Source organism: Telopea speciosissima, unplaced genomic scaffold (assembly GCF_018873765.1).
Source record: "Telopea speciosissima isolate NSW1024214 ecotype Mountain lineage unplaced genomic scaffold, Tspe_v1 Tspe_v1.0028, whole genome shotgun sequence".
In the NCBI taxonomy this organism is placed as follows: Eukaryota; Viridiplantae; Streptophyta; class Magnoliopsida; order Proteales; family Proteaceae; genus Telopea; species Telopea speciosissima.
In genome coordinates, this window is record NW_025317364.1 from 205034 (window position 1) to 217578 (window position 12545).

Sequence of the window (12545 nt, forward strand, 5' to 3'; positions counted from 1 at the left end):
TCCTTAAGCTCAAGGATTTAGAGAGACTTCAAAATCCCTCTTTTTTTTAGTTTTTCAACTTTTATCAACATTGTTCCCACACCTCGATGTCCCATTACTTTGCGAAAAGGCATCCCTCGATAAGCCCCTCAATGTCCTGATGTCCGCAAAGATGGGAACTGTGAGGATAATGACATGGCGGGAGATCGCCACGTGTCCTCCACCTCATCCCTCTTTGGGGAGGAGAGAGAGAGGTGAATTGAATGTTGGAATCGCACCTAGAGAAGGGTCTAGGACCCAAGATTGTAATGTAATGACTCTCATGAAAAAACCTTTGGGGATAAATGGTCCATTAGTCTGGGTACGGGTCAAGTTACGGTTCGGGGAAGTTATTAGGCACCTTAGTCCGCCCGAACTTACCGGTCTTTCTATTGCTAGGAAAAATTGGGCAGGGTCAGAACATGCTTTAGGGAGAGAATGTAAAATGCAAGGAAAATTGTAAGAAAGTAAAATATAAGAAAAGTAGAGAAACACATACCCGGAGGTTCGGCTGCAGGGCAAAGGTTAGTATACAGGAAAGTAAAGAATAGAGGACTCAAAGACCTATGTAACCAAGCATAATGAGGGGATAAATACATAGAATCGAAGATAGTGATTCGATACATGTGCAAGATGAAGCATGGAGGTTAAGAGTGAAGCATGAAAGCATGCATGCAGGGCATACGAAAAGATTAATACAAATGTATGCATGAGGGAATCTTAGACTACAGGGGATGGGGGTCATGAGAAGATGCAATGCATGATATATGAAATATCATAGAAAAAATGATAACAGAAACAAAGGAATACGTGATCACCATCTAGAGAGATGGGATCACTTTCCTCCGAAGAGGCAAAACGGAATAGAAAAGCGAAAACCACGTAAAATAAATAGAGTTTAAGAATGAAGGACCTACCTGGTAGAAGGAGATCAAAACAAAATGTGGAGCTTTCCCTTTTGTAACTCAGGAAATTTAAATGTTGAGCAAGTATCGCCGCTTGTAAGGCTTCTCTTATCTCTTTGTAAGCAACACTTCGTTGTCAAGCCGAGATCACCGAGAGGATGTCTTGGGACTTTGATCTTGAAGTCAAGTTGAAATAGTGGCGTTCAAGAGGTGGGAAAGGCAATAGGCTAAGGCCAAGTAGGGGGACAAAGGCTAAAGATTCAAAGCTCTTGAATAGAGCAGTGAAGATTGGAGCAAGTAAGCTCCAAGCAATGGGTGATTGGACTAGGGACTTAATGGAAACTTTGTCTAACCCTCGTCAACATAAGAGGGGGTGTATTTATAGATGTAGAGGGGTGTGTGCACTCCCAAATTCGTGTATGGATTCTTGGGTTAATTCGGATCGTCCAAAGGATGGGTCTTTGCATCGACGGTGGGTGTGAAGTCAAATTTATGGCCAATCGGGTGCGGGCAAGTGTTTAGTTTCCTTAGGGAAGGTTTCTTGGGGCCTAAGGGAGCCAAGATTGAGATCCAAGTTGCCAAATTCGAGCTTGGTCACAAAAGGAATCGAGATCGGAGTAAAAAATGGTAAGTTTGGGCTTCTTAGATTTGCACAAATTCGACATTGAAATTTCTTGAGTCGACTTCGAGTGGCTGTCGATGAACAACACTCGACATCGAAGGGTTGGTGTTTGGGTGATGAAATAAGAATTCTGAGTGTCAAGGTAGGATAGATAGTAGGGAGGTTTTGTTCGATAGTCAAAAGGGTATGGCTCGATGTCGATGGAAGGTGGGCTCGGTGTCGACTCAGGGCCTTTGAGTGTCAACCTGGGTTTTGCTTTCGACAGGGATGGTTTGGGTTATTTGGGACAGGTTTTGTTCTGGGCCAGGCTGAGTCCAAGTGGACTAGGTCAGGGCTAGCCTTTCCAGGGGATCTTGGAGGGCTTGGAGGCTCTAATTTGGGTTCTAATGAGGGAAAAGGACGATTGGTGAATGGATTCAGGCAGTGCACACTAATGCTACATCCACAAATACACCAGCTCTAGGCCTTAGAGGATACTCATTATTGTTACGAGAAACTTTCGGGGGGAAAGACAAAATGAAGTATCTACAGGAACCCAGATTTTGGTTTAGAAGTACGTGTGTGATCCACTTCTAAACCTAATCCTTTTTAGGAGGTATAATCCTTCAATTGAGAGATAAATAGTGTTTCCCACTCCACCTGAGCCGGGGTTCTGTCCGATTTCCATAAAAAAAGTACACCCGATAAATTGAGGTTCTGCCTGAATTTCATCAACAAAAGTTCGTTTGATAAATCGAGATTTGGTCCAATTTTATCAACAAACCTCATTTGATAGAGCGGAAGCTCTGCCAAAATTTCTGCACGAAAGTTCTTCCCTTTTCGACCCTTGTTGAAAGTCGTATCCAGGCATTTTCATCTCCTCACTTCATTTTCAAATTTGGCATAATGTAAGCCATTAAAGTAGCCTTGTTATTATACATATTAATGTTTGTTAAGATGTTTTATAATGTTTCGATGCTTATACGTCTATCACGCATCATAACTACACATAAAATGTCATTTCTGCCCTCTAAGGCCATTTTGGTAATTTATCCAGTGCAAGCCCAAAATGACCTTCCAACACCATAATTTGGCATATTTAGTCATTTTAGGACATATACCATCAGTCATTAGTACCTTTTGTTATTTTTAGTGATGTGTGTGCATTGTTTTAGTAACGAACCAACCGATAGATGTGAGGTTCTGTCCACCATCAGTCTTTATTGCTTTCTGGGATTTTCAGTGATGTGTGTGCATTGTTTTACTAATGATCTCACTGATAGATGTGAGGCTTTACCCATCATCAGTCATTATTGCTTTCTGGGATTTTTAGTGATGTGTGTGCACGTTGTTTTATTTATGATTTGACTGATAGATGTGAGGCTTTACCCATCATCAGTCATTACTGCTTTCTGGGATTTTAGTGATGTGTGTGTGCATTGTTTCACTAACGATCTGATTGATAGATGTGAGGCTCTGCCCACCATTAGTCATTACTATTTTTTTTTGGATTTTCAGTGATGTGTGCATGTTATTTTACTAATGATCTGATTGATAGATGTGAGGCTCTGCCCACCATCAGTCATTACTGCTTTCTGGGATTTTCAGTGATGTGTGTACACGTTGTTTTAGTAACGATTTGACCAATAGATGTGAAGCTCTACCCACCATCAGTGATTATTGCTTTTAAAAATAAATGACTATGGCATCATTAGAATCTTATTGCTTTATTTACACATTCTGGTCATTCTAGAATTTCAGCTTTTCGTTCCCTAAGCTGTTACGTTTTCCTAAAACTCTGTCGGATCCCCATATCGTCACGACAATCGCTTTCTAAAAATACGTTCGGCTCCATTTGTCAGGCCCACAACATAATTCCATGCATATAGTTTTAATGTATTTAATCATGTTTTAATCAGTGGTGCTATTCAAATATGACTTTATTTGCATTTTTGGCCTTTTTGCCCTTCGGGGGCATTTGGTAATTTACCAATTACATGCCCACAATTTCATTCTAGTAATATTACTTGGTATGTTAGGCATATTAAGTTGATTAACATTACTTTTGATCCCTGCAACACCCCTGAGTGTCTGTTTTGACACTTTTTACTAGGAGTGTAAGTTTTGCCTTGTCGCCCGAGCCCGCCCTGAGCCCGAATAAGGCCTAGGTTGGATTTTTCAATCCTGAGGGCGGGTTAGGATTGAAATATTCAGGCCTTGGGTCAGGGTCGGACTGGGCTAGGGTTGAGGTCTTAGGCTAAGCCAAGCCCAGCCCAGCCTGGTCTTGTGTTAGGTTATGCTTTACAAATTATTGTTTACATTTTTGTAATTTTTGTTTAGTATCTAATTATCTATTGGTTTACCAAAAAAGGGATAATTATATATTGAATGAAAATAGTTACAATTTTAAGATTGGGCTAAGTTTTTTAACCCAAAGAAAAGTCTAATAGTCAATCGAGTATGAAACAAATCGATACCCAATCACATGTGTCTCCTTTTTTAAATGCATAGGACGATATAAATGCAAAAAAGTAGGGCAAGCCAAGACCAACTAGGCGCTAGTAAAAATCAGGGTCAATCAGGACCAAATCGGCCTAGCTTGGCCCGATCAGGGGCAATCAAGGCCGGGTCGGGCTGGGTTGAGGCCGATAGGGTTGCGCCTGGGCAAAGATGTCTCAGCCCGATCTAGGGCCGGGTTGGGCTTGGGTTGACCTAAGAGGGCTTAGGGTTGGGCTAGGATTTTAAAAAACCCGCACAACCTGGCCCTATTTCACCCCCACTTTTTACCATTATGCCCTTAGGGGCATTTTGGTCATTTTACGAACAAAATTTGTTTTGGTGTGACTCCTACCACTTATACCACATATTTTAACAATAATAAAAATGTTTTTAGGCATACATCATTTCTATGCATTTTTTGCATTTTTGCTATTTAGGGGTCATTTTATGCTAGTTTGCATTTCTAGATATTTATAATATCTCACACCCATGATGTTAATGTATTTAGTATTTACCACAAAAAAAAAAAAAAAGATGTTAATGAATTTAGTTATGTTTTAATCAATGGTGATGTTTAAATATGACTTTATTTGCATTTTCTACATTTATGCCCTTTAGAGGCATTTTGATAATTTTGTCGTTTTATGATAGTCTACATTTCTAGATATTTGTAATATCTCTAATGCATATAGTTAATGTATTTTGTCATGTTTTAATCAGTAGTGATGTTCAAATATGAGTATATTGGCATTTTTTGCCCTTTTACCCTCCAAGGGTATTTTGGTAATTGTTACCATTTTATGCTTGCTTGCATTTTAGATATTTGGAATATCCTATATGCATTTTGCTAACGTATTTAATCATATTTTAATTGATGGTGATGTTCAAATATGACTATGCAATTACTTTGACCCCATATCAGTTTAGGTTGTTAAAACCTGTTTCCATGTGTTTTATATAGTGTATTCCTTATGATGCATGGTATTCTAATCATAGATTATATATATTTTTTATATGATACTTACTTTGAGAGAATCTTTCAATCCCAACATCTAGCCTCATGGGGGCGGAGTACTTGGGGTGTGTAAAACTTTCCCATTTCTGTAACTTGATCTCTTACCCATACTTTGGCCAGATCATATGGAATCAATTGTAACCCTTTTCTTTTACTAGGATTTGGGCTACTCCTTTAGTGTTCTAGGCCCATGCAACCTAGGTGGCTACTCCCTTCCTTTTATTTTAAATTGTGCCTCCGCACCCCCAGAGAGACATGACGTCACGCCACTGTCAACCTCCACACCATCAACCATTAAGTTACTAAAAGGGATATCAACCTCCGGTTAGTCCTAGTGAGGGCACCTGTAAGGTGTCCCCTGATCAGCGCGTCGTTGTACCTACAACAACACCCAAGAGGGGTGAATTGGGTGACAACGCTTTCTAACACTTTCTTGCAATATATAACAAATAATTAAAATAACAGTGTAATAAAAAAAGGGTCCTACTATTTGTCACTATAGATAGTGATGCAATTCGCTTCACTATTTTTTATTTTCCCCTGTAAGTTATTTTTTGTTAAGTTAAAATGACAGAATAGTTTTGCCAATTAATTTTAATAAATCACTGTAGTAAATCCCTGCCCCCTGTAGCTCTCCCTCTCCCTCTCCGGCGCCCCTCCCCTGCTCTACTCTCTCTCTCTCTCTCTCTCTCTCTCTCTCCACTCTGGTTCCCCCACCATCTCCTATTCCCAAACCCAGAATAGCATCCCCCAAAATGATGATCTCTGGCATCTCCAATGCTGCTGTCCTCTTCCTCTTGGGCACCACAGACTTCACATCTACGCATTAGATTTGCAGCTGATGTCTGCCGGTGTCACTGGGTTCATTCTCTAATCCAAACAAAGGAGGCAGATGAAACAACCCACATCCTGAATTCCTATAAAATCCATCCCACTTCCTCTCCGGTTCCCCTTCTCCCCTTTCCGTTTCCCCTTCTCCCCTCTTCACATCACCTTCCCGCTTGAGAGATGGGTACTATATCTGCAGATTCCAGGTCGCCCCTGCCCGCTTTTGTTCCCTTTTGTTTTTTTTTGGGGAATTATCATCCCCCTCCCCTCTAAGTTTTCTTAAAGCTAAGTTTCCGTAATGTCAATCCAATACCCAAATTTTGAAAAAATGATAATATCTTCCTTTACTTTTTATATATTCTATCAACCTTACCCCAAGCGACTAACTCTGTTAAAATAGTATATGAAAAGACAATATTACCCTTGTCTCAAACCTCAATTCTCTCTTTTTTTCTCCTTCTTTCCTCATCTTTCAGTGGCCATCTTCCAGTGGCCATGGTCACCACCACGGCTGTATCCACCAACGCCGCCCTCACGATGTCCATGAAGAGAGAATGGTGTTTGGGGTTTTACCCTTAAGGGTATTATGGGAACTTCAATCAGACTTCTGGGTTTGATTCTGCTGCCGATTTGGTGCTATCCATCTAGCGAAACCTTCTTCTGAATGATGGAGAGACAAAGGAACATTAGTGATTCGCTTGCAGTGGCCACCAGCAGAGACTTTAGAATGGATCAGGTAGGGCAATGGCAACTTAGTATATACAATAGGGTTTCTTCTTTTTCCCTCACTTTTTTTGATGCATCTCAGAGAGAGAGTACTGGAGATTGCCTGATATAAAGTGAAATTGCAAAGGATTTGAGTCGATTGAACCCACCGTCGTCATCGCAACCAAATCTTTAAAAGTTCAGAACTCTAAAAAGTGGATGAATGATTGAAGGATATTATCATTAGCTGGTTAAGATTTGGCTTCCGAATTAGACTTTAGGAACAATTTCTTCACTTTTGATGAGCTGAAGGATATAATCATTAGTTGGTTAAGATTTGGCTCAGGAATTGGACTTCCAGAGCAATTTCTTCATTTTCGATGGGTTTGGACCTCACTTTACAGAAAATTTGAGCACAAACGGTGAAAAAAAGGTTTTATTAGCATGGTTTTGAATGACGGTCATGAAAAATCGTAGTGGTTCCGATGTTTAACAACAAAACCTCCTTCAATTCCACTCAGAATACCTAAATCAGAAAAGAAAAAAAAAAGTGGAGAGAAAGAAAAGAGCTTTGTTTTTTTACCGTCTGTCATCTCTCTCATCATTCATTGTTTCAATGCATCTAATATGAATGCAATCTCTCAACCGATCTACTCAGTTTCTGAGATACATTAATGCTGGCTCTAATTTGCTCATCTGGTCTTGTTCTTCTGTTTCCCTAGGGTCCCAATCTTTCATTATTTTGGCTGCTGTGCTAGGGTTTTGTTCCGTGGAAACCTGCCGAACTGGAACTTGCAGAACTCTGCGTTTGGTGTTGCTTGACCTGAAATTGAAGGAATCGAGCCGCTGGAGCTGTGTGACAGGTTTTTTGTCCGAAATTATCGTTTGGAGATCATTTCCATTGCAATCAAAGACCCCGGGGAGCTCTTCTGTGGTTAATGGTGCTGCTGTACCGAGGAATATGCCTGATCTTTAGTTTCGATAGATTCTTCTCTTCTTCTTTCGTTTATTTAAGAAAAGAAAGCAAAATCGAACTGAATAGGAAAGGGAAAGAAATGATTGAGGCTTACGATTAGAGTCTGGAAGAGAGGGAAAATGAAGAAGAAAATGGTCCGATTGAATTTGATAATTGTGGTTTTTGTGAAGGGAAACTTGACAGTTATGGTTTAGGAAGCACTCAGCAAGCAGATGCATTTGAGGGATAGAGGGAAGCATTTAGCAAAGCAATCAAACTGTCTTTCTCGTTTCTGCGAAGAATCTGCAGAAATCAAGTGATGGAGATTGGGGTTAGATCCGGAAATTACAGAGGGGTAGAGGGAGGAGGAGCTGGAACCACAGAAGTCGGGGAAGGCCCGAAGGGAGAGGGAGAGTCTGAGCAGAGGAGGGGGAGGGCTGTTGGAGACGGAGAAGGAAATGGATAGGGAGAGGAGAGTCAGAATAGAAACTCCTAAGCAATGGTGGTCGTGCTTGCGATGGTGATGACGGTGGAAGAGGATCGGAGGCGGCAGAGGTGGCGATGATGGTGGTGTTGGCGGAAGAAGAAGAAGAGGAAATGGGAGAAGAGGAGGGCACAAGGGAAAGTAGGGGAGGGCAAAATTGAAATATAATTATATTAAGGGTATTTTAGAATTTTAAAAATTTTATACATGCTATATGACGTTTTTTAATGATTAAAGTACGATTGATAAAATATTTAAAAAATAGGGAGGGCATTATCATTTTTCAAAACTTAGATATTGAATTGATATTAAAGAATCTTAGAGGGGAGGGGATGTTATTTTCTTTTTTTTTTTTATATCCTTCTCTGTTTTTTTTTAAGAATGATACATGCGGCGGATGGGATGTAATGGTATGGAGTTCTGTAGGGAGAAACACCATTGAGTGGAGATTTAATATGGAAAAGTCAGCCATTATAGCTGGTCGGGCATGAGCATCATAGTGCCATCTGGATGGTGGAGAACCCTACTAGAGGTTCTGATGCAGAGCAAGCCATACGGCAATGCTTGAGAGATTCATGCCACTGATTCGGATCTTCCCAAGGGGGAAAAAACTCTGTAAATTAACTGATTTAAACAACTCAAATGGGTAAGAAATCGATTATGGAGTCAAGCTTCATCCATCACCAAAACCAAGGTCAGCAACAGGGTAGGATGGGCAAGGGGGGGGGGGGGGGGGAGAGCAGAAGCCAGAAAGCGAGGGGATGGGAGAGAGGAAGTTGAAGCTGACCGGAGCCGGAGAGGCAGAGGGAAAGGCAGAGGGTATGGCGGGCAAGGTGAAACAGAGAGGGGAAGTGGAAGAGGGAGAGGGAGAGTCCATGTAGGGATTTGGTACACTATCCGCAGTTTGTGAAATTCCTATATTTACCCCCAACATATTGAATAACCTGACTAAAATATATGGACAAAAAAGTCCTAGTGAAACAATTCATTTCACTCTTCATTGTACTACGGAAGATTACCCTAAAAATAAATACAAGATTAAAAGATAGAGACAATGAGAGATACAATCGATTTTGGAGTGGCTTGGATTCACCAATCCTACGTCCACAACGTAAGCCACACAAGCCAAGGATTTCCACTATCAAGGATCCCTTTCCATATGGCAGGAATCAATCTAACACCTCTCAATCATAATCCTTCAAATCGAGCACCCGAACAACACTTATTAAGGAATATTTCTTATCCCAACCACATAGGCCAAACATGTCTACCGGATCACAAAGATCAAGGATTTCTTCAATCAGTTACAGAACACATCCGCAAGCACAACATTTGTTGTAGAGAACAATACATCCACGGAAGTCCGCACGACCTCAATGGAACTGGAAACAAGGGCTTAGAAACCATGGTCTTTGTCAGGACGGAAGCAAGTCACAGAAATCTGTCAAGACTATCTGCATACACTTAATATAAGGCACAATTGTCCGTCCAAAAGGTCTTAGTTTTTGACTTAATTTTCCATTGTAAGCATGGATGACCATCACTATTCACGAAAGTTCGTGAATAGTAAAGTCCTTTTGTTTTCTAAGTCAAACCTCCTAATTTCTTAAGTGTGTACATTTAGGTCTTTAGTTGATTGTACTTGGGCTTTCTCATCTTGTGGTCATCAACATAAGAATTACATAAATATACAAATAAAGAGAAAATCATGTCTCCAATTTGATCCACTTTCATCTTGATGCATTTTTCAATTTGTTATTCAAAGCTTGATCAATCTTTAACTTCACAAATGTCCGTAACTTCTTCTTTGAAGTCCTCCATCAACGGATCTTCTTCAATTAACTTATCATTTCTTCCACCAATGGTTCCACCTCAAGAACTTGAGTTTCATCAATATCTTAGCACATTAGCAAACATGTTAGAACACTTAGATACACATTATACAAGTTTTTCATATCCAAAATACATAATCATGTGAAACCTTCAAAGGTCAACACAAACCATTTTGATCTCCCAAAAATCAACTTAGTTTACCAAGATAAGGTAGTTGTTGAAGGTCCTTAATATCAATGAAGTTGTTAGAGTTCGGAAACAGTTTATTAAACTCCAAATGATGCATTAAATGAGTTGAAAGAATTTAAACATCACTACCGCAGAACATTAAATTCTCACCACATGGAAGTCGATGCGATCTCCATAGAAGTCCGTGGAACAGGGACTCCAAAACCTTAGTCTCTCTTAGGACGGAAGATATATCATGGAAGTCTGCCGGACCATCCGCGAACACTTAACATAAAGCATGGTTGTCCATCCGAAAGAACTTAGTTTGACTTTTTATTTTATCTTTAAGCACGGATGTCTGCCACTGATTCACAAAAGTACATGAAAAGTAATCTCAGACATTTTCTAAGTCAAACTTCATAGTTTCTTGGGTCTATTCATTTAGGTGTTTTTAGCGACGTCTACTTGGGCTTTTTCATCCTCTGTATCTTACATTAGGATTATAATAAATAAAAATGTTAGGGGTGCAAGTTTGGTCCTGTCGGCCCCAACTCGCCCTGAGGTCGAACAAGATCCAGGCTGAGATACCTTGGCCCTGAGGATGGGTCAGCCAGGGTTAAGGTCTCGGACTGATCCCAGCCCGACCTAGCCCCGACCCTGTTTTAAATTATACTAATATATATATATATATATATATATATATTATAAACTATAAACGTCACACATATTTTGTTATATGATATATTATATATGAAGATAATAAGTAATATAATATATTTATTATAGTTTTATTTTATGTAAAATTAATACTTTTCTCCCCGGCCTAGCCCAGCTCATGCATTTCTCCCTTCCCCCTCCTCGTGAGCAGGCCAATCAGGGTCAGCCTGGCTCGACCCTGAGGGTGGGTCTGGGTTGGATTTTTTGGGCCCAGAGATAGGGTCTGGGCCCAGCAAAGGGAACTCAGGGGTTAGGCTGGGATTTTAAAAAGCTCGGCCTAACCCGACCCTGTTGCAGCCCTAAAAAATGTAATCAAATCCTAATGTTGAAAGATTCTTCAATCTTGATATAGCTTTGAAGTTCTTGAATCTTTCCCCTCACGGATGTCTATCAACAACAATTCTTCTCCAATCGACATGTCATTTATTCTATTAGTGGTTCCACATCAAGTACTTGGGTTTTATCATTCTCTTAGCACATAAACAATTATGTTAGAACACCCAAACACACATGATACAAGGTTTTCATATTTAAATCATATTATGTACTTCGAACCCTCTAGGTTGAACAACACCCTATTAGGTCAAGTTCAAGGATTGTCTCTCTATCGGGTCATGTTTAAGGTTGACACTCTATCGAGTCAAATTTTGGTGACAAAATACTAGGTCTAGTGAATAATTGACACGGTGATGGATCAAATGAGGATGATACACTGATGGGTCTAATATGGGTTGACATTCTATTGGTTCAAGTTCAAGGATTTACACTCTACTGGGTTAGAAATGAGTTGACAATATACTAGGTCAACCTCAAGGATTAACACTCTACGGGGTCAAGAACGTAGGTTGACACTTTATTAGGTCACATTATGAGTTGATAATCTATTGAGTCAAGTTATAAGTTGACACTTTACTAGGTTAGGTTATGGGATTAACATTCTATTGGGTCAAAGTGATAGGGGTGACACTCTACTGGGTCAAGTATAATATTGACACTCTATTGGGTTTATAATAGGCTGACACTGCTGGGTCAAATGAGGATGACACACACTGATGGGTTTGGTGGAATAATTGGCACATTGATGGGTCTTGTAAATAATTAACACACTGATGGGTTAGATTAGAATGACACAATGATGGGTGTGAATGACACACTGATCGGTTAGAATTATGACACATTGATGGGTCAAGAGGGTAGCACACTACTTGGTTCGGTGAATAAATGACACACCGATGGATCAGATGAGGATGACACATTGATGGGTCAAGAGGATAACACACTGCTGGGTCCCATGAATAATTGAAACACTGAAGGATCTGATGAATAGTTGACACACTTAAGGGGTCAGGTGGAATAATTGACACTCTGATGGGTATGGTTAAGAAAATGTGGAAATGTCTGTGATGTAATGTATACTGCTATTGATATGTAAACTAGGGATTTAAATGTTTACCTAAAACATGAGATATATACAAATGTAATCAACATGTAAATTAAGTTTTAAATGTTTACCTAAAACATTGGATATATTTAGATGCAATCAATATACAAATTACGGTTTTTGATGTTTACCCAAAATATGAGATATGTATAGATGCAATCAATATATAGACTAGCATTCCTTTGCTATAGTCTTGATTTTGTATGAATATGGATTTTTTTTTATATTATCAAATATGTAGCTGATTTCAATACTATGGTATCATGAAATGAATCAGGACAATTTGGATAAATAGGAGAATAGTAAATATGTCCTTATGGCATTGTTATTAAGTTAATGATAGATAAATTGAGACTGCCAAGAGAAATGTAGTAAA

At 39.6% G+C, this 12545-nt stretch overlaps 1 long non-coding RNA gene across 1 annotated transcript; it reads left to right on the forward strand.

The window, feature by feature from the left end:
• The first annotated feature begins 222 nt into the window (after nt 1-222).
• LOC122647342 lies at nt 223-7104 on the forward strand. Its single transcript, XR_006330852.1, has 3 exons — nt 223-233; nt 1455-1459; nt 7005-7104. It is a non-coding gene; the product is annotated as an uncharacterized LOC122647342 (long non-coding RNA).
• Nucleotides 7105-12545: the final 5441 nt, after the last annotated feature.